A 22057-nucleotide genomic window follows, 5' to 3' on the forward strand; every position below is an offset into this window, starting at 1 on the left:
TCCACCACATCTGATGCTATCAAAGGTTTATGGAATGTTCTACTCATGCACCCTCTCACTGTTCCTCAGTTTTCCACACACACACATCCAAAGCTACCATGTTCTTCTAAGCAGCTCTCATCCTAGCCAGATGGCCCCTCTGGAAATTCTTGACTCCCCCAAGCTGCCTTAATACCTTCTCTGTGCACCCATGGAAATTTGCTCCTATCTCAGTTGCTACACAGAGCTTACTGGATTCTAATTATTTTTTCTTTACAATACTCTCTCCTCATCATGACTTTCTCCAGGGCAGGAATATGTATATACTTATCTTTGTATTCCCGGCTTCTTACAAAGCGCACAGCATATAGGGGATCCTCCATAAATGTTTGTTGAATAGTTGGACAAATGGATGGATGGATGGATGGATGGATGGATGGATGGATGGATGGTCAGATAGACAGATGGACAGAAGTTCTTTCAGGGTGAGTTTTAAAGAAATATATGAGAAGCCAGCTTGCTATGAAAGGAGGATTTTCCTGACTTTCTGATAAAGATAGGACCCATCTGATGCTTTTGGTCTAGAACTAACACCATAATTACTTATCCATGTTCTGCTAGAAATTTCATTGCTGAAATATGTGTTTGGTATGAGGCTTCAATACTCCACAGAAAGAAGTATCTTGTCCCAGGCAATAGTGTAATATGAGTAGTGTAGTCTCCAGATGGTGAGAATTTTAATCCTGAGTTATTGAGTGTATGACTTCTTGCTAGCAATTTAGCTTCCTCATTCCTCCATGTCCTCATGTGTTAAATGGGGACAACGTTGGTACCTCGTATACAAATGGTTTGTGAGGATTAAATGATAAAATAAATATAAAACACTTAGTATGCACCAGCACTTTGGACAGTGCCTGACACAGAGTAAGCGCTCAATGTGCCTGAGTTCTTTTGTCTTCCTACTGTGTGCATATGTAGCTCTGTGACCCAGAAAGTCTAGCTGAGTCAGCTCTGTATCTTGAGACTCACTTCCTACAGAGCCGGAGGAGGTGATTGAAGCTGCTCTGGAGACTGAACCAGGTGTAATTCTTAGACAAGTTACTTCCCATCTCTGAACCTCAATCTCATTATCTGTCCTTGGAGAGTTACTTGGATGATTTTGTAAGCTCAAGGTCATACGCTGAGTATCCTCACTGTGCTTGGTCTGTCCCTGTGTATGAATTGGACTGTAAGCTCTTTGAATAGGGGGACCGTTTTATCCTCACCTTTTCACTTCTGATCCCAACTTGCTCTTTAGAAGACCCTTGATAAAGTTTTGCTGAGTTGGAATCAACTTCCCTAAATTGCTTAACATGCTCTTTTGGGGACTTAGTTGAACTCCTGAACGCTAAGCTCCAGAAAGGTTCTGGCCCATTAACCCTATTCCCCTGCAAACAGTTGGGAACTTAATGATCCTGCTGCCCCCAGCATGGTACAGAGCTCACCCCTTTGCAGATCACTCTCAGATCCTTTCTAGGAGCCAGCCTCCGAAAGCCCTGCAGCACAACTTTGCTGGCAGCATTTGGGAAGTGAGGCCATGTCCTCTGCAAACTTAATGGAGTGGCCTTTTTTTTTAGGTTCCAGACAACAGCATTGTATTCAGAGGCAGAAGGCTCTCCTTGGAGTTGTAAGCTTTTTTACACCTGTGCCTAAATAGCACTGCACCTGGCACATAACAAACTTTCAACATAGGAGGAGTAAGTGAATGAATGAATGGGGCATAGTTTTTTGGTAGTACCAACTTCAAGATGTGTAGCATTTAATACAGGAATAAGTCTAGGGAGAACTACTTTTACTACTTTGTAATAAAAAAGTCTTGTCCCATGAGTGATTTTATGACCTCTATAAGCATAGGGCAGGAGAGGATGCAACAAAAGCTTTTGGTCATTTCAATAAACACTCTCTCCAACTCTTTGCCCTTTTCATGAATTCCCAGTTGAGAAATATCGTAATAGGTGAGCAATGATAATGTCATTGAATAAAGATTGATGGAAACAGATATAAACCCAAAACGTTTTTAGTGCCAGAAATACTGTTTGCTCAACAATAAGTTACATCAAAGGACTTAAACATTTCCCACAGAGGTCAGCAATTCTGCAAGTGATGCACTGAAATTCACACCTCTGCCAGAAGCGCTCTGTTCCTGGCATGAAAAAGAAAAAATCACATCTGTTAATGTCAATATCCTGAGGAGGCAATTTTGCCTTTTCTGATTATTGTTCAGGTGCTTCATTCTCCAAAAGCCAGCCTCTGGAAGCTTCTTGAAATATATAAAATGTAAAAGCTTTGTTTTAAAATTTATAAATCCCTTTTATTTGTTTTCTTTTCTTTCATTTTTGTAAATCCTTGAACTAAAAATACAGCCTGTGGATGTCTAGGTACTCCTGCTTCAGCAAACATCACTGTTGTTCACGTAATTGGCCCCATCTTTAAACGAACCATGTGACAAAAACTACATCTTTAGTTTTCTTTGTGATATTAAAATAAAATTGTCCTTTGCCATTCCAGTATTCGTTATTTGAGATTCATGATTTTGGAGTCAAGGTATTTGGAATTAGAAAATAAGGATAATAATGGTAATATTTGCATGCTAAGTGGATTTTCTTTCGTTACTTCATTGAACCCTTACAATTCCTATGTGACCTGAGGGTACTATTATTTTATTGTAATGAGGGAAAGGAGCCACTAGTCAAAGTTAGAACCCAGACCTCTCCAAAGCCTGCAACCAATGTAGTCCTCAGCCACTCTCATGATCCAAATCCACTTTACCTGTTCTGTGTGTCTTACCACAGCACCTATCAACTTCCAACGTACAATTTCCTTATTTATTGTGTGTTTTGTTTATTGTCTCTTCCCTCACTAGAATCTGAGTTCTATGAACACAAGAATTACTTTTTTCTGTTCTATTCATGGATCTATCCCAAGCTCAAGAATAGAGCCTGACATGTCAATTGCACATATATTGCAATTGTTACCCTTACTTGTTTATTGATGGTCCCATGCCACTCTGTGTTTCACTGGTGGAAAAACTGAGGCCAAGAGCCACCTGGTGACTTACTAAAGATGACACCATGAGCAGCTTTGCAAGTAAAACAAGATCTCCTAACTGCCAGCCCAATTCTTTGCCTAAATCCCAACACTATCTTGCCCTACTTTTATTATGCTTTAAAATGAATAACTGTTTATGAGTTCATTCTCAGGCACATTATTGCTTTTATATTACATCAAAGAACTTGAGATGGGCAAAAGATATAGCCCTATTGATTGTTCTCAGAAACTCAACTTTTCCATCCCACAAGGAATCCTTGCTTAAGGCTCATTTTGAGGACAGGAGCCAGTCTCTAACAGAAGATCGTCTCCAAAATGTCTACCTCCCTATCAGGGCAGGGTCAGTGTGGTGACTGGTTTTAGAAATATTGAAATCAATCATCTGAAGTTTTCTGTTTCTATCCACCAGACTCCTACAGAACCTTAGAACTGACCAAATGTCAAAATGCTAAGATGTTTTTGGCTCATGGTTGCTCAGTGAGTCAGTATCTTCTAGGGAAAACCCAGAAGCTACAGGAGATAGCATGGGAGTGACTTAGTGTGACTTTGAAAGAGACATTGAATCCGTGGGCCTAATGTATAGGAGGCAAGTCTTGGATGAAAGCTGAAAAAGAAAGTGACAATTCTAGAAGTAACAGTGTATTAAGATAAAAGAGTTTGTGTTTGGCTTTCAGAAAAGAACACTCCAGAGGCTGTCAAGAGAAGATATTTTTTTGAGCATAAGTTGTTTTTACATCACCAGCAACAGAGCATACCTCCTAACCCTCATATTAATATCTCTCATTCTGCTTAAGTTGGAATATATCACTCTTAGTAGAAGACTTAGGTAGAGAGATTTTTCTACTTCTGATGGTAAGTGTAGTCTACTCTGCTGTCATACGTATTCTCGAGGCTGTTGGCCTCGAGACTTACTCGTGGGGACTTACCTGTAGTTTTAACAAGTCAGATGGCCCCTGTGCATTAAACTTGTGATCTGGATTTGACCTGTCCCACGCTCTGTTGAGGGATGCATCACATTCAGTGCAGTGATGATGATCATAACTGGGAGTCCACCAAGAGCTCTGTGCACTTTAAAATGCACTTCCTTGGCCGGGAGCCATGGCTCACACCTGTAATTCCAGGATTTTGGGAGGCTGAGGTGGGTGGATCACTTGAGGTCAGGAGTTCGAAACCAGCCTGTCCAATATGGTGAAACCCCGTCTCTATTAAAAATACAAAATTAGCCTGGCATGGTGGTGCACGCCTGTAATCCCAGCTACTCGGGAGGCTGAGACAGGAGAATCACTTGAACCCTAGAGGTGGAGGTTACAGCAAGCTGAGATTGAAGCATTGCACTCCAGCCTGGGCAACAGGAGCAAAACTCCGTCTCAAAAAAATAAAATAAAAATAAAAAGCACTTCCTCACACATTTTGAAATTTTAGATTATTATAAAATCATCCTGACATAATTATGGCAGAGGTTCTTATTTCCACTTCTAAATTAGAAATCTGACTTCCCAGAGGTTCATGACACTCTAGGTCACATAGCTGGTAAATGACAAAGCCCAAATCCAAGGTCCTCTGCCGCTTTGTTCTTTCTGCTATGACATTCTGTCTCCTGCCCACATGGATGTCCTGCAGGCATCTATAACACATATCTGGCACCAAATCTTTATCTTCTGCTCTTGAAGAAAACCCAGTCCTCCTCCTCTTGCTTTCCCTGCTGATTTAATAACTGCCCTTCCCTTAATTACCTACTTTAGAACCTTGAGGTCCTTCTGTCGTTTCTCCTGCCACATGTCTTAGAGTCAACCCAGGATTTTCTTTTTTAGATGTCAAACAAAAATGTCTTCCCTCTTAATTGTTGTCACTGGTACTGCCATGATTTGGGCCTTCATTACCACTTACATGGTCCACATGAATATTCAGTAGTTTAACTCATTCACCAAATCATCAATGAAGCTCTTCTCTGCTCCAGGAACTGTGCTTGGTGCGAGGGAGACTGTTCTGAGCAAAAAGCAAAACATGGATCTTATTTTCATGGTGCTCTGGTCTCAAGTAGTAATCAAATAATCACTCCAACAAATGTAAAAACGGCAGCTCTGACAATTGCCACAAGGCAAGCCATATAATCCCCTACCTTCAGAACCAGTATGGACTAAGATTTCTAAACCATAAGTATGACCATGGCACACCCTCTGCTATAAAACTTTCCTAAATGCCCACTGCCTGCATGATAAAATCCAAACCCATTAGCCTGGTATACATGTCTCTTCATGATATGGCTCCAAACACTAGATTAGGTTGCAAGCCACTACAACCCCATTTCTCTCCCACCCCTCACTCAATTAACTCATCCTATGACTAAGCCACATGTAATCCTTTTTGTTTGTGTGTTTGTTTTACTTCTTACCATTCCAGAAACAGATCTGTTCTTTCATTTTTCCACATCTTGGCTTAAGCAAAACTCTCTTCCAGAAATGCAGTCCCTCTAGCAATACAAGGAAATAGCCTACTCACACTTCAGGCTGAGCTGAAATGACCCCTCCCACTCACTCTCTGGATGTGATTAATTATTCTTCACGGTTTCCAACGCGTTTTCCACACTACTAACGTAGCACTTCTCCCATTGTAATCTAATTACTTACTTTTTCCATTCACCCCACCCCCATCCCCCAGATTTTGAACCACTTTTGGGGAGAAATCATTTTAATTAATAGAAGTTTGAATTTATATTTATTTTATTGCATAGAGCCAGACCATAAATACATAATAGATGAGACAAAAATATTTTGATCCCTTATTTCTTTTCACTATGAGTCTCTGATTTCTCATAGGCACTCCTTTCATCCTAATTGAACGTCAAGACGTTTTCCCTTTAGTTACCTTTTTTTTTTTTTTAGAAATCATATGAAAATAATTCCAGAGACCTTCCTATCTTCGTATTCCACCACAGGTCTTCTCAGCTCAATGCACAATATGTCCCCCACCCCTCCTGCTTTTTAAATCTCTCAGGCCGTTGGCACAAGGACAGGTTTTGCATATTTGCATAATCACTGGTTCAATGATTACAAAGTGACCGTATCAAAATATGGAAAATGTGTTCTTTGGGAAAGATTTGATGTGTTTGTTTTTTTATTTTTGTTTTTGTTTTTAATGTTTGTAAAGCATCAGGAATTAATGAAGCAACTGTCAAGTCTGTTTCCATTGCCTTTCCAAGCTTGGCCAAGTCTAGATCTTGTTTCTCTGCTAAAGTGGCTTGAATCATGATTTTTAGCAACTAGCTCCTGGGGTTTGTAACAAGAAATTGCGAAACACATGAGAATAGTGAGAACAGCTTTTGAGAAACTGATTTTATAACATGATAGGAATGGTAGAAGAAAAATGTAGTGATTAACTAAATTCTTGGGAAGGAGGTAAGCTGTTACTTAGAATGTACACTTCTTAAGAGCCTATAGATTCCTAGGATCTGGCAACTGAAATGATCATTTCTTAGAGATGATCACATTTCCTATTCTACAACCTAACAGTCACAGAAGTCATGAAATACAGAATCATGGCCAGATTATTTATGTAGATTTAAATAGTGGATAGATATATCTTTGTAAAGTATATAGTAAACGAATAACCCAGCAGACTGTGTTTCAGTCCGAGACGCAGGACTCCCAGGTTGGTCCCACCATTCAAGAGCAGCCTCAACCATTTATCCAGAACTCCAGGTGAGCGTTACCATTTTCAATGTAAGCCATAGCTTTAACAAGAGTAATAAGTACTTGAATGTTGATAATAAGGATATCATTTGGGTAAACAGTGGAAACTCAGGGATGAATTCTGTCTCATTCATTACTGTGTAATGAACTCCCTCAAAAACTTAGTGGCTTAACATAACAACTGTTTTATTATATCTCACAATGTTGAGAGTTGCACGTTAGGGCAGAGCTCGGCTAAGCAACTCTCCAGCTTCACATGGCATTGCCTGTGGCTCCTATGTGATATTAAGCTGGTGTCAGGGCTGGTCCAAAAAAACTCTACTCACATTCCTGTTGCCTTGGCAGGGATGGCTGGAAGACTTGGCTCAGCTGGGCTCTCCCCATCTCCATGTATTGTCAGGATGTCTCCATGTGGTCTTTCCAGAAGGGCAGTAAGGCTTCTCAACAGATCAAATCCTAGCTGACAATTTTCTGACAGGCCAGGCCGAGAACTGGCATAGCATCATTCCCTCATTCTCCTGGTCAAAGCAGTCAGAGGCCAACCTCCACTCAAAGGGAGGGATAATAGACCTCCATCTCTCACTGGGACATGATATGAAAGAATTTGTAGCTGCCTTTAATCCACCCAAGTGTGTTCATAAAATTACCTCGTATGTTTGATTTAGGATTTGTACTTTAGATTTATAACCTAGATGGAATAGATCATTTGTTCATTCCATTATTTAAAAGGTATTTATCAAGCATTTGATAATTGTTGATATAGCTCTGTGCTGTCTACTGAAATAAACCAGGAAATCACACAGGGTACAGTCTCTCCTCTGTAGGAATTTGCATCTAGATGTGAACACAAGACAAACCACCCAGCAAGCAATTCTAGTATATAATAATATAACTACAGTGGCAAAATGCACGTCATAGACGTGTATGGGCAACACAGATGCCTACAACGTTCAGGCAAACATAAAAAAAGAGTGAAGTGAGGTGAGCTGGCCTGTGAACAGTAGAAAGGGTGTTGGGGGCAGTGGAGACCCAGACAGTTCATGCCACATCTAAAGGGGCAGCTTTGCTCAGCTCCAGCCTATTGTCGCTTTAGAGAATGTGAGACAATGATGTTACAACTACCAATTTTTCAGAGAACTATAAATCTCCCAATTATCAAATGTTGGTAATTATTCAGATTTGGCCTACTGACCACCAGTTTTCAGCCCCTAAAATAGACAGTAAGTGCTTTAGGATTCATGGAAAGAGGAGATGAAGGTCAACTAGAATAACACTATTTACAGTGTGGGCTGACAAGATATGGAATCAAGCTAAGTGTCCACCAATGGGAAAATTGGTTTTTAAAATGTGGTATATATACACAATGGGATACTACTGAGCCACAAAAAAGGAGACACTGTCATTTGCAACAACAAGGATGAACCTGGAGTACATTATGCTAAGTGAAATAAGCCAGGCACTGAAAGACAAATACCACATGTTCTTGCTTGTAAGTGGAATCTAAAAATGTTGAACTCATAGCAGAGAGTAGAATGGTGGTTGCTAGGGGCTGGGGATGGCAGGGGTGGGAGTGGGGAGATGTTGGTCAAAGGATATAAAGTTAAGAGGAATAAGTTTTTGAAATCTATTGCACAGCATAGTGATTAGAGTTAATAATAGATGGTTGCATATCCAAAATGTATAAAAGAATAGATTTTAAATGTTCTTAACACACACAAAAAATGTGTAAGGTGATGGATATGTTAATTAGCTTGATTTACTCATCCCACCATTATACATATATCAAAATATTACATTGTATTCCCATAAATATATACAATTATTTGTTGATTAAAAATAAAAATGGAAAATAATAATAAAGTATGATCTGAGCACCAGTACCATGATGTGAATTGTTTATTATCCGCAATGGATAAATAAATAACTTGATAATAAGAGTTTAAGCCCTCGTAGCAATTTAATATCCAAGGCTGTAATCAGTGTACTTGTCTTCTTGAGTACAGACCAACTTGGGTGTTGCAGAACTTGGGCTGTGAGCTATATTTGGTGTGAGCTGCATGCTAGTCAGGTGCAGTAGGACCACATGTGACCAAGCACTGGAATAGAGAGGCCCATGGTGAGGCACCATGGAGAATTTGGACCTTAAATAACAGGCAGGATTGGGATTAGCACAGAGGACAGAAAGCTTTTCTAAGTACTAGGAACAGCACACCCAGAAATCAGAGTCAATAAGGCACTAAGGAAAATCAGGGGAGAGCTGATTTGTGAAGCGCATTATGGAGGGTGCAGATGGAGATTATGGAGATCCTTGGACTTAGCCTTGTAAAATTGAATTTATCCTCTAAGAAATGTGGAGCCACAGGAGGTTTTTGAATACAGATGGGCATCACTAACTTTCTAAAATACTCTTTCTCCTTTTTTCCTCCTCTCTTTCAAGGCCTGATTCAAATTCCACCCTCTCCAGAACCAGTTCATGCAATAGCAATCACTCCCTTTATAAAATCTAGTAAACCTTTTTTTTTTCTTCTGAATCAACAGATACCTTACACTGTTAATTATTTTTCTGTAAAGATACTGTCTTTTCTTCCGAATATTTTAAGCACTCTGTGGACAAAAACTCCCTTACCCAGTTCTGAATCTTCCTCAGAATCTAGCACAATCCGTCACCCATACTGATATTCATTTGGTATGTGCTAATGAGCAAGAGAGGTTTTGTAGGGATACTGATCGGTAAACGTGTTTTGAATAGATGGGAGCAGAAAGTAGAAAGTTAGAGACCAGGGCCGGGCGCGGTGGCTTACGCCTGTAATCCCAGCACTTTGGAAGGCCGAGGTGGACAGACCACAAGGTCAAGAGATCGAGACCATCTTGGCCAACATGGTGAAACCCTCTCTCTACAAAAAATGCAAAAATTAGCTGGGCGTAGTGGTGCGTGCCTGCTGTCCCAGCTACTTGGGAGGCTGAGGCAAAAGAATCACTTGAACCTAGGAGGCAGAGATTGCAGTGAGCCGAGATCATACCGCTGCACTTCAGCCTGGTGACAGAGCGAGACTCCATCTCAAAAAAAAAAAAAGAAAAGTTAGAGACTAGATGAAGATACCACAAGGGCCTAAACAATGAATGCAGAGACCAGGGACTGGCAAGGAAAAGCTGATATAGAGGGTGGATATAGGGAATGAATATTTTCAGAAACGTGTTATGCACACAAAGTCACATTAGCAGTTTCCTGAAATCTCACACCACATTCATACATGGCTAACATTTTCTTTGTCAAGAAATGTTGAGAATAAGCTTCACTACTTAAGAGTTTTCCAGATTTCTGAAACTTACTGTTTTAAGCACCTAGATTTTCAAAATCAATCATTATGTGCATCAGTTATTTATTATGCTGTGATACACATATCCCTACCCTAAATAGCCCTAGACTGTTGTAATGTTGTGTTTTTTCTGTTTCTTCACTTCTCTACCAACTACTGGTAATTGATATTATCTGTAGGTCTTAGCTGCTTCTATGCTGCTACTTACTTCATAGAACTTGTTCTGAGTGAAGATTAAAATGTAGATCTCTGGAGTAGAAAGCACTCAATGACAGCTATTTTTCTTGCAATGCATAATAAACTTCTCAAAGTTTTTTCACTAATATTTAGATTTATTTTTGATATTACATTTATTTTATAGGGGTTGGCAAATGTTTTTGTAAATAACCAGATGGTAAATATTTTGGAGTTTGTGAGTTATATGATCTCTATAACTGCTCAGCTCTTCTGTTGTTTTGAAAGCAGCCGTAAGACAATACATAAACAAATGGGTGTGGCTGTGATCCAATAAAACTTTATTTTCAGAAACAAGAGTGAGCTGGATTTGTCCTACAGGGGCTATAGTTTGCCAATACTTGTTTTAGATTATTAAAATTGCCAGAGCCTGACTTTTGAAATAGAGGGATTTGTCCTTAACTTGATTTATAAAGAAAATAATAGATTTTTTTCATGTCTATATTCCTCTAGCTTAAATATTCTTATTCAGATTTTTAAATAGTGCTGCAAATAAATTCTCCTAACATGTAACAACTGCAGTAGCAGCCTGGCCCCCTTGTTTAACCTTCGGTCTGAGGATTGGTCCTATCTAACCTCTGCCTTCACCTCCAGCCATTGTGCCACTGCACTTTATTCTCCTTTCTAATTTGTTACATCCATGCGCTACCCTCTCCTAAGCCCCTGATTTCTGTAGAAAGCAAGAGCTTTGTCATCAGTCAGCAAGTCCTGGGAAAGAATTACAATTTCTTTAGAGCAGAGATAACAACAGTTATTTGTATTGAATTCAACACTAAGTTAACTTAAATGACTTTCCCCTACCTTCTGATTTCCAAATTAAATTAAACACTGAGTTTCTAACATCTATACCCACAGTAAATAGCATCTTGCATACATGCCTATGAGAATGCTTCCCTCTTCAGTGATATTAGGAATTTTCTTGAGACAAAGAGGACATGGATATATTTCCTTAAGCCTCTTCAGCTGAACATTGCACTACAAGAAGAAAAGCTTCACACTGTTGCCTGTTTTGGTGTAGATAACACTACCAAGGGCACATACTATGACCATCAGCTAATGTGCTGCAGAAACCATAACCTGGGCATGCAGGCTGCTGCATGTTGAAACAAAAGGTCTTGGCATCCTGACATAGAAGGTGAACAACAGTGTGAAATACACTTGGTGTCTGTCTAAAGTGACATTGTAGTTAACCAGATAGATTTGTGCCTCCATATGGAGCCTTCCTCTCAGAAGAAAAGGATCGATTCTAGTCCCTGTATTTTATTCCATTGACAAGATATTCTGTTTCTTCTTCAGATGCCATCCTGAATAACCTATGACTGAGATCAATCAATCCACAGTGATTCTTGCTTGTTTCCACTATGATATTATTCCTTGAGAACACCAATAGATATCTAACAAAGCTTGACAGTATCACAAATATATTTGCATCAAACTCATGAACTCTACTCTCAGTTTCCAAGTAGGGTACAAGACCTTGTGTGTTTATGGGGAGTTGGGGTGTGGTCAATAGGTGGGTGTGCTATGCTGAAACTTTTTTTCTCTTGAATGTTTTTTTAATTCTCTAGCTTTCCTGAAACCACCAGAATTGACCTAGACTCATCTCATGATATAGTCCTATGAGGGCTAAGGAATAAGACTTTAGGAGCTCCATAAGCCTTGCTTAGCCCTTAATAACTTCAGTGTGTAGAATAATTATGCAAGAGTTTCAATTCAGGAGTCAGCAGATCTAGGCTGTCTTCCAGGTTCTGCTCTTTGAGATTCTAGAACAAGTCTTGCTCAGAGCATCTGTGAAAATTAACAAGGGAGTGAATTTTGATGATCTGCTGCATGGCAAGCCACCCCATACTGGAGAGGCTCAAAACAACAATTATTATTTGCTCATGATTTTGCAATTTGGGCAAGGCTTAGCAGGGACCTCTTATTTTTTTTCTGTTCATACTATCATTGGGGACTGAAGATCCACATCCAAGATGTTTCACTGAAATGGCTAGCATGTTAGCACAGGCATTTGGCTGCTTGTTCAGCTGCGGTGGCAGCTGATATTTGGAATAACCTCAGTTCCCCTCCATGTGGGCCTCTCTGTGTAGCTTCATGGCTTATTCACAGCATGGCAACTGGGTTCAAAGGAAGAAGAAACAGAAGTTTCCAGTCCTAAAGATTAAGCTCAGAACGAGCACAAAGAAATTTCTATCATATGCTGTTGGTCCAAGAAGTCTCAGGCCTGTCCCAGATTCAAGGAAGCAGGAGGGGGAAAAAGACCCCATCTCTCAATGAGAGGTAGGGAGAAAGGCTATGACAAAATATTTGCAGCCATCTGACATAGGATATGGAGATCATTGATGGTTTTTTATTTCCTGTAATATAAATTTTACCCAACAAGATTCAGATTTAAATTCAGTATTTTATATCTTTGCCAAAAGATGAGGTCCAGTCTCCCTCCACCCTTTTATGCTTCATTGTATTCTCATTCTTTATTAAAAGGGAAGAGATTTGAGGTTTGTTAGGCATCTGCAGGATACAAGATCCATGATATATGCTCTTTCATTTACCATATTACATTGCATCTGAGATCCAACTTGTCTCATATTTTAACATTTCTGAATTGTACCTCTTACAATCTAGGAAGTCTTATAATCACTGTAGGTCACATGGCAGTCATGCACATATAAGTGATCTGTGATTGTGCATATTTTCATTACTTCACTCAAGTTCACCTGTTGAGTTTAATCACTATTGAAAAACATCTTCAGAAATATTATACTATAATTTGGCATTGAAGGAAAAATGTGTCTTGTATGCCAAAAGTCAAAGGAACAGTGCTATTAGTGAGGCAAACTTTTGACATTGGAGGTATAATTACAACTTCCTATATTTTTGCAAAGCAGCGAACTGAGCTTTGCACTAAGAGAGAAAGATATTACAAGTAGATAAAGGTGTGTTGTGTTTTATTATGGAGATACATCCAAAATGATTACTTATCACACATGAAGTTTATACCAGAAGGCACAGACATTGTCAAGTTCCTTAGAACAGATTAAAGAAATCTCTAAGCTATAAAAGGCTAATAATTATGCCTGATGCAGGACTGTAAAAAGCATTGTATCATAGTTTAACCAGCATTTTTCTTTCCTTCTTTCTCAGTGGCACATTTTTTAAAAATGTACTTTGGGTCAGACATGGTGGCACACACCTGTAGTCCCAGCTACTCAGGAGGCTGAGGCAGGAGGATCACTTGAGCCCAGGAGTTTGGGAATATAGTACACTATGATCTTGCCTACAAAGGGCCACTGCACTCCATTCTGGGCCACTTAGTGAGACCTCCATCTCTAAAGTTTTTTGAAAAAAAATATATCTCGGATTTGATGAAATATAGTAGTTCTCACCAAATTAAAAAAAAAAAAATCTGCAACAAACACACAAATCTTCTCCTTTTATACATGAAGAAGCTATGGTTCAGATGGCTCATAGAACTTAAACAACTTGACCAGTCTCAAAGCTGCCAAATGGAAGAATTTGTTATCTTCCTGATCCCACACTGGTTCCTTAAAATGGTAGGGCAACACAGGTTGGTGGTTCTGGAAAGATATGAATGTTGTGTAGTGACAGCCATTCCACCTCCTGTCTCCAGCGAACTTCAAAAATATGAATGAAGTGCTGTTGTAGTCCCCCCAAACCACACGCTAACCGTCTGGAGGGAAAGCTTTTCATGGGGCTGGGCCACTGCCCAGGACTCCCTCGCAATCCTGTTCAGAAGAATAGCAAATTAAAAAAAAAAAAAAAAAGCCAGCTTACATGTAGACCGTTTTATAAGGGCCTCATAATTTTATAGAATCAGAATCACTGCTCTGAAATGGAAATAATTTAAAATAAGAAATATTTTCCAACTCTTCAGAACAGAAGTAGGTTTGAGGAAGACTTGCCCAAATTGTTATTTTAAAGCAGGACATTAAACATTTCCTGGCCCCTTGCAAAAGAAAGCTGTGGTTTAGGTCATTGCTATTCACTCACCCTAAGGAAATGCCAGGCGCTTCCTCCTTCTCTCCCTTTCTGGGCCAGCTCCATTGGAGGGCCACTGTGGACAGCAGCAAGGGCCTGCTTTCCTCTTCTTTATTTCCACTGCAAAGATGAGAGGAGAGGCTTGTAGACTGCCCCTACCATAATGAGGGAGATTCCATCACTTCTAATACAGTCCTTCATTATTTATCTTAGCATTTGTTTAGTTTAGGAGACTATGCTGATTACTTGGGAGTTGTGCAAAGATGCATAAAACACAATCCCTTCCCACGTGAAGTTTCCATAACTAGAAGGGGGGATAAGGCTTGGGCAGAATTCCCAGCCATATCTGTAAACAGCAAGGAGAGCTCCTCCCGCTCCCTTCTGCTCCCCTGGAATCTTGCCCTTCTATAATAGCATGCAGGACATCGTGCAGTAGTGGTTTTTCTGTGTGCGAATCTCTCATTAGACTGGGAGCTTTCTGAAGGCGAGGGCAGGAGTTATTTGTTATTCATTTTTATATCCCTGATGTTTAGCACAGTGCCTAGGATGGCAATCAGGAGATGGTGGTTATTCCGTTTGTTCATCCATTCATTCAACAAAATCATATGGAGGTTCAGAGCAGGGAAAGATAGGCTTTGAGAGAATATGTGAGACCTTCTTTCAGGAGTAGCCGGTGCCAGTAGCACTCACTCTTACAGAAAGGGGTAGAATTTGGGCAGGAGGATGAGGAAAGAAGTAGAGACCATGTAAACAAGGGTAGGGCCAGGTAGGACAAATTTAATCAGTTACTGTGTCTGGAATGCATTGTGGATAAGGATGGAAGGAGAGGTTGAGGTTGCCATCGTGAATGTCCTGGAATATTAGGTCAAGTGTTTTTCTTTTTTCTTTTTTTCTTTTCAAATGAGACAACAATAAATAGAATCCCTCTCCAGGCTGTACTGCTCTGGAGGAGAGCAGGGGAAAATGGTATAGGTAGCTTCTCATTAGAAAATGTACCTGGGATTTGTCTTCCTCCTTGCAAATGATGTACAAAGAATCCTGCTTTAACAACAATGATTCTAGGTCTTGGCTGTGATGCAGACGACACTTCCTTAGGGAGGTGGAAGTGCATATAACTACGAGCCACAGCAGGTTTCATCCTGGCTCCATCAGTTCTTAGTGGTGTGACCCAACCTCTTTGTGCTCTAGTTCTCCCATTTCAAAGTGGGACTGATAATCATATCAACTTCAAAGCTGTTATGAGGCTTAAAAGTAATAATGCACATAAACCCCAGGGAACAGTACTTCTTGGCACATGAGGGTTTCACAAATGTTAGCTATTATTATCCCTTGTCTTCTGTGTACCTTGGTTTCCTCATCCAAATAGAGATAATACCTGTCCCAGCCCATTTCTCCTGGACCCTGACAAAATAAAATGCAATTAAATGTGTGAAAGCAATCTGGAAGTTCAGTGCTGCATAGCAGCAAGGTGGTGGTAGGACTGTTAATTACCATATCCTTGGCTGAGAGGTTTGGTAATTACCATATCCTTGGCTGAGGGGTGATCCCAAGAGGTTGGGCTGAAAGGTAGGGGGGTGTTGGCTTTCTGGGTTCTCCAAGGTATTGGCCACAGGTGTGTGTTTGTGAATAGCTTCTCTAGATACAGTATGTCAAGGTGAAGACCTTATTTGACTGGTCCAAGATTACATAAAGATGGGAATAAGAAAATCAACTAAGAAAGAAAGAAATAAGGTTTAAGCCCCACAGCCTTGTAAGCAGTGTAATTTCAAACATCGTAGTCTTGGACATCTGGGCTCTATTACCTAAAATCTCATTAAACCTTCAGTTTCATAATTCTGTGTAGAACCTGGTAAATTGCAGGATCCTGCTGATGGCCACCAGCCAGTTCAAGCAGTTAATCACAAGGGTCCCCAAGCAGGTTCATTACTTATGCCAAGTGGATTCTTTAAGGGGAAAGTGTGTACACAAAAGAAATAGCCCAATTCACAGTTTTATAGCAACATGCTTTGTGGCTCTGCCCACACAGAGAAATTATCTTTTATCATTAAGACATCTCATAACTCTTTCCTCGATGGAAATTAGTACTCACCAACCCAGGGAAGATCTCCAAACCTCACTAACTGCAATATAGATTTTAACCTGCTGAGAGCTGACAGCTGTAGTTCATACAAAACCAAGCCCTACCCCATCACCACCCTCAGCACTTTCTCATTTGGGGGAACTCAACTTGAGCTGTTTTTTCTTTTAAACTTTTCTGGAATGTCCAGACATTCCAGAAATGTTTGCATTTCCCTCTGTGTTCCAGGCCAAAGGGCAAGAACCCACAATATAATAACCTTGGAGCCTGTCTTCAGAATCCTGCCCTGATATGACCCAAAGGGAAAGAGCTCGTAACAAAGGAACTATTTCTCATAAGATTTCTTGCTTGATTTTGCCAATTCAATGAGGTTTATGTAAACGAGATAATTGTCCGCACTTCAGAATGTTTATAAAGCCTTTTCTAATTACTATTTTGTATATAGAGTGATTCTGGGAACATGATGGAGAACAGAGGGGAAGCCTTGAGCCCTCCCTGCATACAGCAGGAAGGAGAGTGAGAACAAGAATATATTTACAATATGGGTGAGAGGATTTGGAGCTTCACCTTGCTGTTTAGGTTTCTTCTCTCTTAACTTTTTTTTTTAACTATATCGCTGTCTCTCTCTTCTCCACTACAGAGTGGTGCTGTCAAATATGGTAGCCACCAGGCATACATGACCACTTAAAGATATACGAATTGAAATTAAATAAAATTTAAAAGTAATTTCCTCCATGCACCAGCTACATTTCAAGTGCTCAGTAGCCACATGTGGCTAATGCCTGCCATGTTAGACCAGATCTAGAACATTTCCATCATTGCACATAGTTCCACTGGACTGTGTTGCTATAGATTAAGGAACTCAGTTGCCTTCCTACTCAAAGTATGGTCCACACACCAGGAGCACTGGTATCACCTGACAACTTGTAGAACTATGTGATCTGCATTTTAACAAGATACCCAGGTGATACATACATACATCTTAAAATTTGAGAAGCATTGTTTAAAGATACCTTCTACTCTAAGATTCCTTAGGATAAAATGTCATCACTGTTATAAGTATTATTCATTAATCCTTTATTTTTATTTTATTTCATTTTTGAGACAGTTTTGCTCTTGTTGCCCAGGCTGGAGTGCAATAGCACAATCTCAGCTCACCGCAACTTCTGCCTCGCGGGTTCAAGAGAGTCTCCTGCCTCAGCCTCCTGAGTAGCTGGAATTACAGGCATGCACTACCATGCCCAAGTAATTTTGTATTTTTAGTAGAGATGGGGTTTCTCCATATTGGTCAGGCTGGTCTCGAACTCCCGACCTCAGGTGATCCGACTACCTCAGCCTCCCAAAGTGTCATTAATACATTTTTATCTTGCATAGCTTTGTTTGCAAAAGAGATATTTCTGTCTCCTTGAGAGGTGACCAAAAAAAGGAGTGTTTAGACAGACCTTGTATTCTCCTTTAAAAGTATGCTTTTCTTTTTCTCTTGGAAAAGCTGCAGGATCTGGAGATTTTTTAAAAAGATTCTATCTAAAGTAGCAAATCTTAGAGAACATTGTTCCAATGAAGAATCTGTTGGATCAGTCAACAGAGAAGCTCTTGAAATTAAAATAAGATTAAAGCAAAAGACAAAGAGGAGAAAAGATAATTTTTTAAAAAAGAAGAAGAAGAAAGGAACTTCACTTATTCATACAGTTGACAAACGCACAGGGCTCTGTGCTCTGTGACTAAGAGAGATGGGGTATAGAAGCAATGAGAGAAATTAGAAAACAATCCCTCAGAGTATAATCTGCCACTCAGTTTAACATTGTGGAGATGGAGGGAAATTTCAGTGGTATCTTAGATTATTCTTCAATAATATGTTCTTATGCTGTCTTGTGAGATTCACTGTTGTTTGTGCCAGTGGACAGAGTTTTCTTCTGGAAGGTTCTATGGGCTTTTAGCTGGCTGTCAGAATGTAATGGCTTGAGATACTTGCCTCTGTCCAGTGCAAAAAAAAAAAAAAAAATGGAATCACTGAGGTTACCACTGACTAATTGGCTGTACAAATGCATCCCTGCTGAGAGCATCTGGCCTGATGATACTTCTCCCAGAAATGCATCATCCCATATTCATGTGGTACAAGATGACAGTCCACTGTTGTCACCAGGCTTCTTGTTCAAGAGAGCTATAAAGCTGGGTGAGGCCTTGCCATATTTCTGGGGAAATCTTCCCCAGAGACTGGAGTTAATAGATATCCTAAATGATCACACTGAATGTATAGAGTTTCAGATACTTGCATATACTGAAATTTCTAAACCAGTTCTCATTAGAGAACAATACCCCGGCCTCCCAGGAAATTCTGCCCATACTTGAAAACTGCTCATTTCATTCATGTGACTTTCTTCATACATTCATTCATTCATTCACTCACTCATTTGACAAACATTTCAAGAGCACCTTTAATAGTCCAGACATTCTACCACCCACAACAGAAAGAAAAGAATAAGACAACACACAACAGAAAGAAAAGAATAAGACATACTTCTTGCCTGAAGGAACTTAAGGTTCACAGCAGTAGTGCTTAAAGAGAGGTCCTCAGACTGGCAGTATCAGTGTCCCTGCAACATTATTATGAATTCAAAGTCATGGGGTTCTCCCAGATCTACTGAATCAGATTCTTTTCATTTGGTGCCCAGAAAACAGCATTTTACCAAGCTCTCCAGGGCATTTCTAAGCACAGTAAAGTTTGAGAAACACTCATGTAGAGACAGATAGCACATCAGTGATTCTACTAGATTATGATACAGACTCTATGTAATAATATAGTAATGTGTAATTATACAGATTTGAGACTCTTCAACCCCTGAAGCCCCCAAGGCAGTGCAGGATATTTTAGTGTTTAATAGAATACATGTTGTTTGATTGATGTATGAGAAACCTGTAAACAATCTAGGAATGATGGACCATGCCTGTATTCCCAGGACTTTGAATGGGTTGAATAGCTTCTCCTGTCTGCCTCACTCTAAATATTTGGATCACTGCACTGTATTATATCCAGGATTTGTGGTATTTTATTATATGAAACAAACAAGGCTATAAACCAAATTTTCCTGTGGTATATACCACTTTTCTCTGTCTGAAGGACAAATAACTACTATTTAAGTACTGGGGGAAAGATGTAGGTGTGTTCAAGGACTTTTGCCAAGTTGCTTTCGAGTGAATTCTCAAGGCTATGGTTAAACAGAGTTTGCGAGTCCTCCCCTGAACATTCTGAATCCGAAACGGAGACAGGTTGGACAAAATAAAAATGTTAAGAAGCTCCCTCAGATGAGTTTGAGGCAGTCAAGTTTGAGAGTCTCTGGTCGAAATGTCAGGGTTCTTAAACCTCGGAATCTAGAGATTTAATTTAACCTCCAGGTTTCAGAGTCAGTTTCTGAGAGGTTTTTCAGGCTCATAGTGTAGTAGACTAGCAGCTTTACTTCTAGAATAACAGTAAGTGAGCAAATACGATGTCCTTTTTTTCCCCCCAGGGGTGAGGAAAAGGAGAGAGACAGTTTGCACCCAAGGGCATTCTTTTTCTCTCATTTTCTCAATGTGTGTGTTGGTTGGGACCTTCGCGCATCACGAGAACCCTTCAAAACTCCCCAGAGAAAGGTGACCATCCAAGCAATGAGGACTGCAAAGCCAGGCAGCAGAACTACTCCTCTGATAGTGTCAGGAGCCAGTTACATTTTAATAGAAACAATAACACCAAGGGGTGAGAGGGTGAGGGTGGAGGCCAAGGCCTTCCTATCTCATCTAGGTATTCGTCTAAAAACGTTGCCATGGGGCCTTGAGACCTTGTATTTCTCACTTAACATTTCTGGAATTAACAAGCCCCTGATATTTCATAGTCAGATCAAAGATCATAGCCTAGCCTAAGACCACAGCCTGTGTTGGATCACTCACCCCTCCAAGTCTGGCTTTCTGCACTTGTGGAGTAAAGGTCATGGTACCTACCTACTTTGGTTGCTGCAAAGTGAACACAGGTTCTTAGCATGATGCTAGGCACCTAGGAAGTACTTGGTGAATGATAGTGCTGAGTGTTATGGTCATTATGTTGTCTGTAGGCTCTGTTCCTCAAGGTTCTTCATAAAAAGAACTAATAAGATGCATAGGCCTGGCACGGTGGCTAAAGCCTGTAATCCCAGCACTTTGGGAGGCCGAGGCGGGCAGATCACGAGGTCAGGAGATCAAGACCATCCTGGCTAACATGGTGAAACCCCGTCTCTACTAAAAAATACAAAAAAAAAACTAGCCGGGGGAGGTGGCGGACGCCCATAGTCCCAGCTACTCGGGAGCCTGAGGCAGGAGAATGACGTAAACCCAGGAGGCGGAGCTTGCAGTGAGCTGATATCCAGCCACTGCACTCCAGCCTGGGCGACAGAGAGAGACTCCGTCTCAAAAAAAAAAAAAGATGCATAAACATATATAGAGACAGATGTATTATAAGGAATTGGTTTACTCAATTATGAAGGTGGAGAAGTCCCAAGATCTGCAAACTGGAGAGCCAGGAGAGCCAATAGTATAGTTCCAGTCTGAATCTGAGTCCAAAGGCGGGAGATGGCAGTCAGGCAGAAAGAGTGAATTATCCCTTACCCAGCCTATTCTCTTCAGGCCTTGGATGGATTGAATGGGGTCCACTTGCATTAGGGAGGGCTATCTGCTTTACGAAGTCTACCAATTCAAATGTTCATCTCATCTACAAATACCTTTATAGACAAACCCAGAATAATGTTTAACCAAATATCTGGACCCCCAGTGGCCCAATCAAGTTCACACATGAAATTAACCATCACAGACTTATTGTGGTTTCCAGTTTACTAAGGATAATGGGAAGTTACCAGCCAGTATATATGCATCTCTGTTTTATTACACTTAACCCAAGTTCTCTGCCATCCTGATACCTATCTCGTTGGAGATTCTTTTATTATTTATTTATTTATTAATTTTTATTTTTATTTTATTTTTTTTTTTTAGATGGAGTCTCGCTGTGTTGCCCAGGCTGGAGTGCAGTGATGCTATCTCTGCTCACTGCAAGCTCTGCCTCCTGGGTTCACGCCATTCTCCTGCCTCAGCCTCCCGAGTAGCAGGGACTACAGGCGCCCTCCACCACATCCAGCTAGTTTTTTGTATTTTTAGTAGAGACAGGGTTTCACCATGTCAGCCAGGATGGTCTCTGTCTCCTGACCTCGTGATCCACCCGGCTCAGCCTCCCAAAGTGCTGTTATTACAGATGTGAGCCACCACGTCCGGCCTCGTTGGAGATTCTGACCTTCATCTTCATGCAGTCAGAGAGTTGATTCCTTAATCATGCTCTCAGTGGGAAACTCCCTCTCCCCACGCCCCCTTCCCTTCGTCAAACTCTTGTGGGGCAGAGAGTGGCAGATATGGGACCAGTGCTGCTGAGAATACATATGACTTCTCCAACCATGAAGTAGAAGCAAAGTTTAGCTTTATGGCCACATAAATCCTCCTTTGTCCTTCTTTTATCTTTTACCTCTCCCATACATATTAATTAATTAATTAAGCATACCTCTCTAAATCATCCAATCTTGATTCTTATAATGGTAATGCCTATGAGGGTTCTAAAAGTTAGAAATGATTTAATACTAGAGGTTTTGATTACACTGAATATAAAATCACATAAAATGAGCAAA

At 40.3% G+C, this 22057-nt stretch overlaps 1 protein-coding gene across 3 annotated transcripts in view; it reads left to right on the plus strand.

Annotated features, from left to right (window-relative positions):
- The window catches only part of SAMD12 (sterile alpha motif domain containing 12), a 478056-nt gene that overhangs the window by 396233 nt on the left and 59766 nt on the right, over window positions 1-22057 (plus strand). The window lies entirely within an intron of this gene.

Source organism: Macaca thibetana, chromosome 8 (assembly GCF_024542745.1).
Source record: "Macaca thibetana thibetana isolate TM-01 chromosome 8, ASM2454274v1, whole genome shotgun sequence".
Taxonomy (NCBI): domain Eukaryota; kingdom Metazoa; phylum Chordata; class Mammalia; order Primates; family Cercopithecidae; genus Macaca; species Macaca thibetana.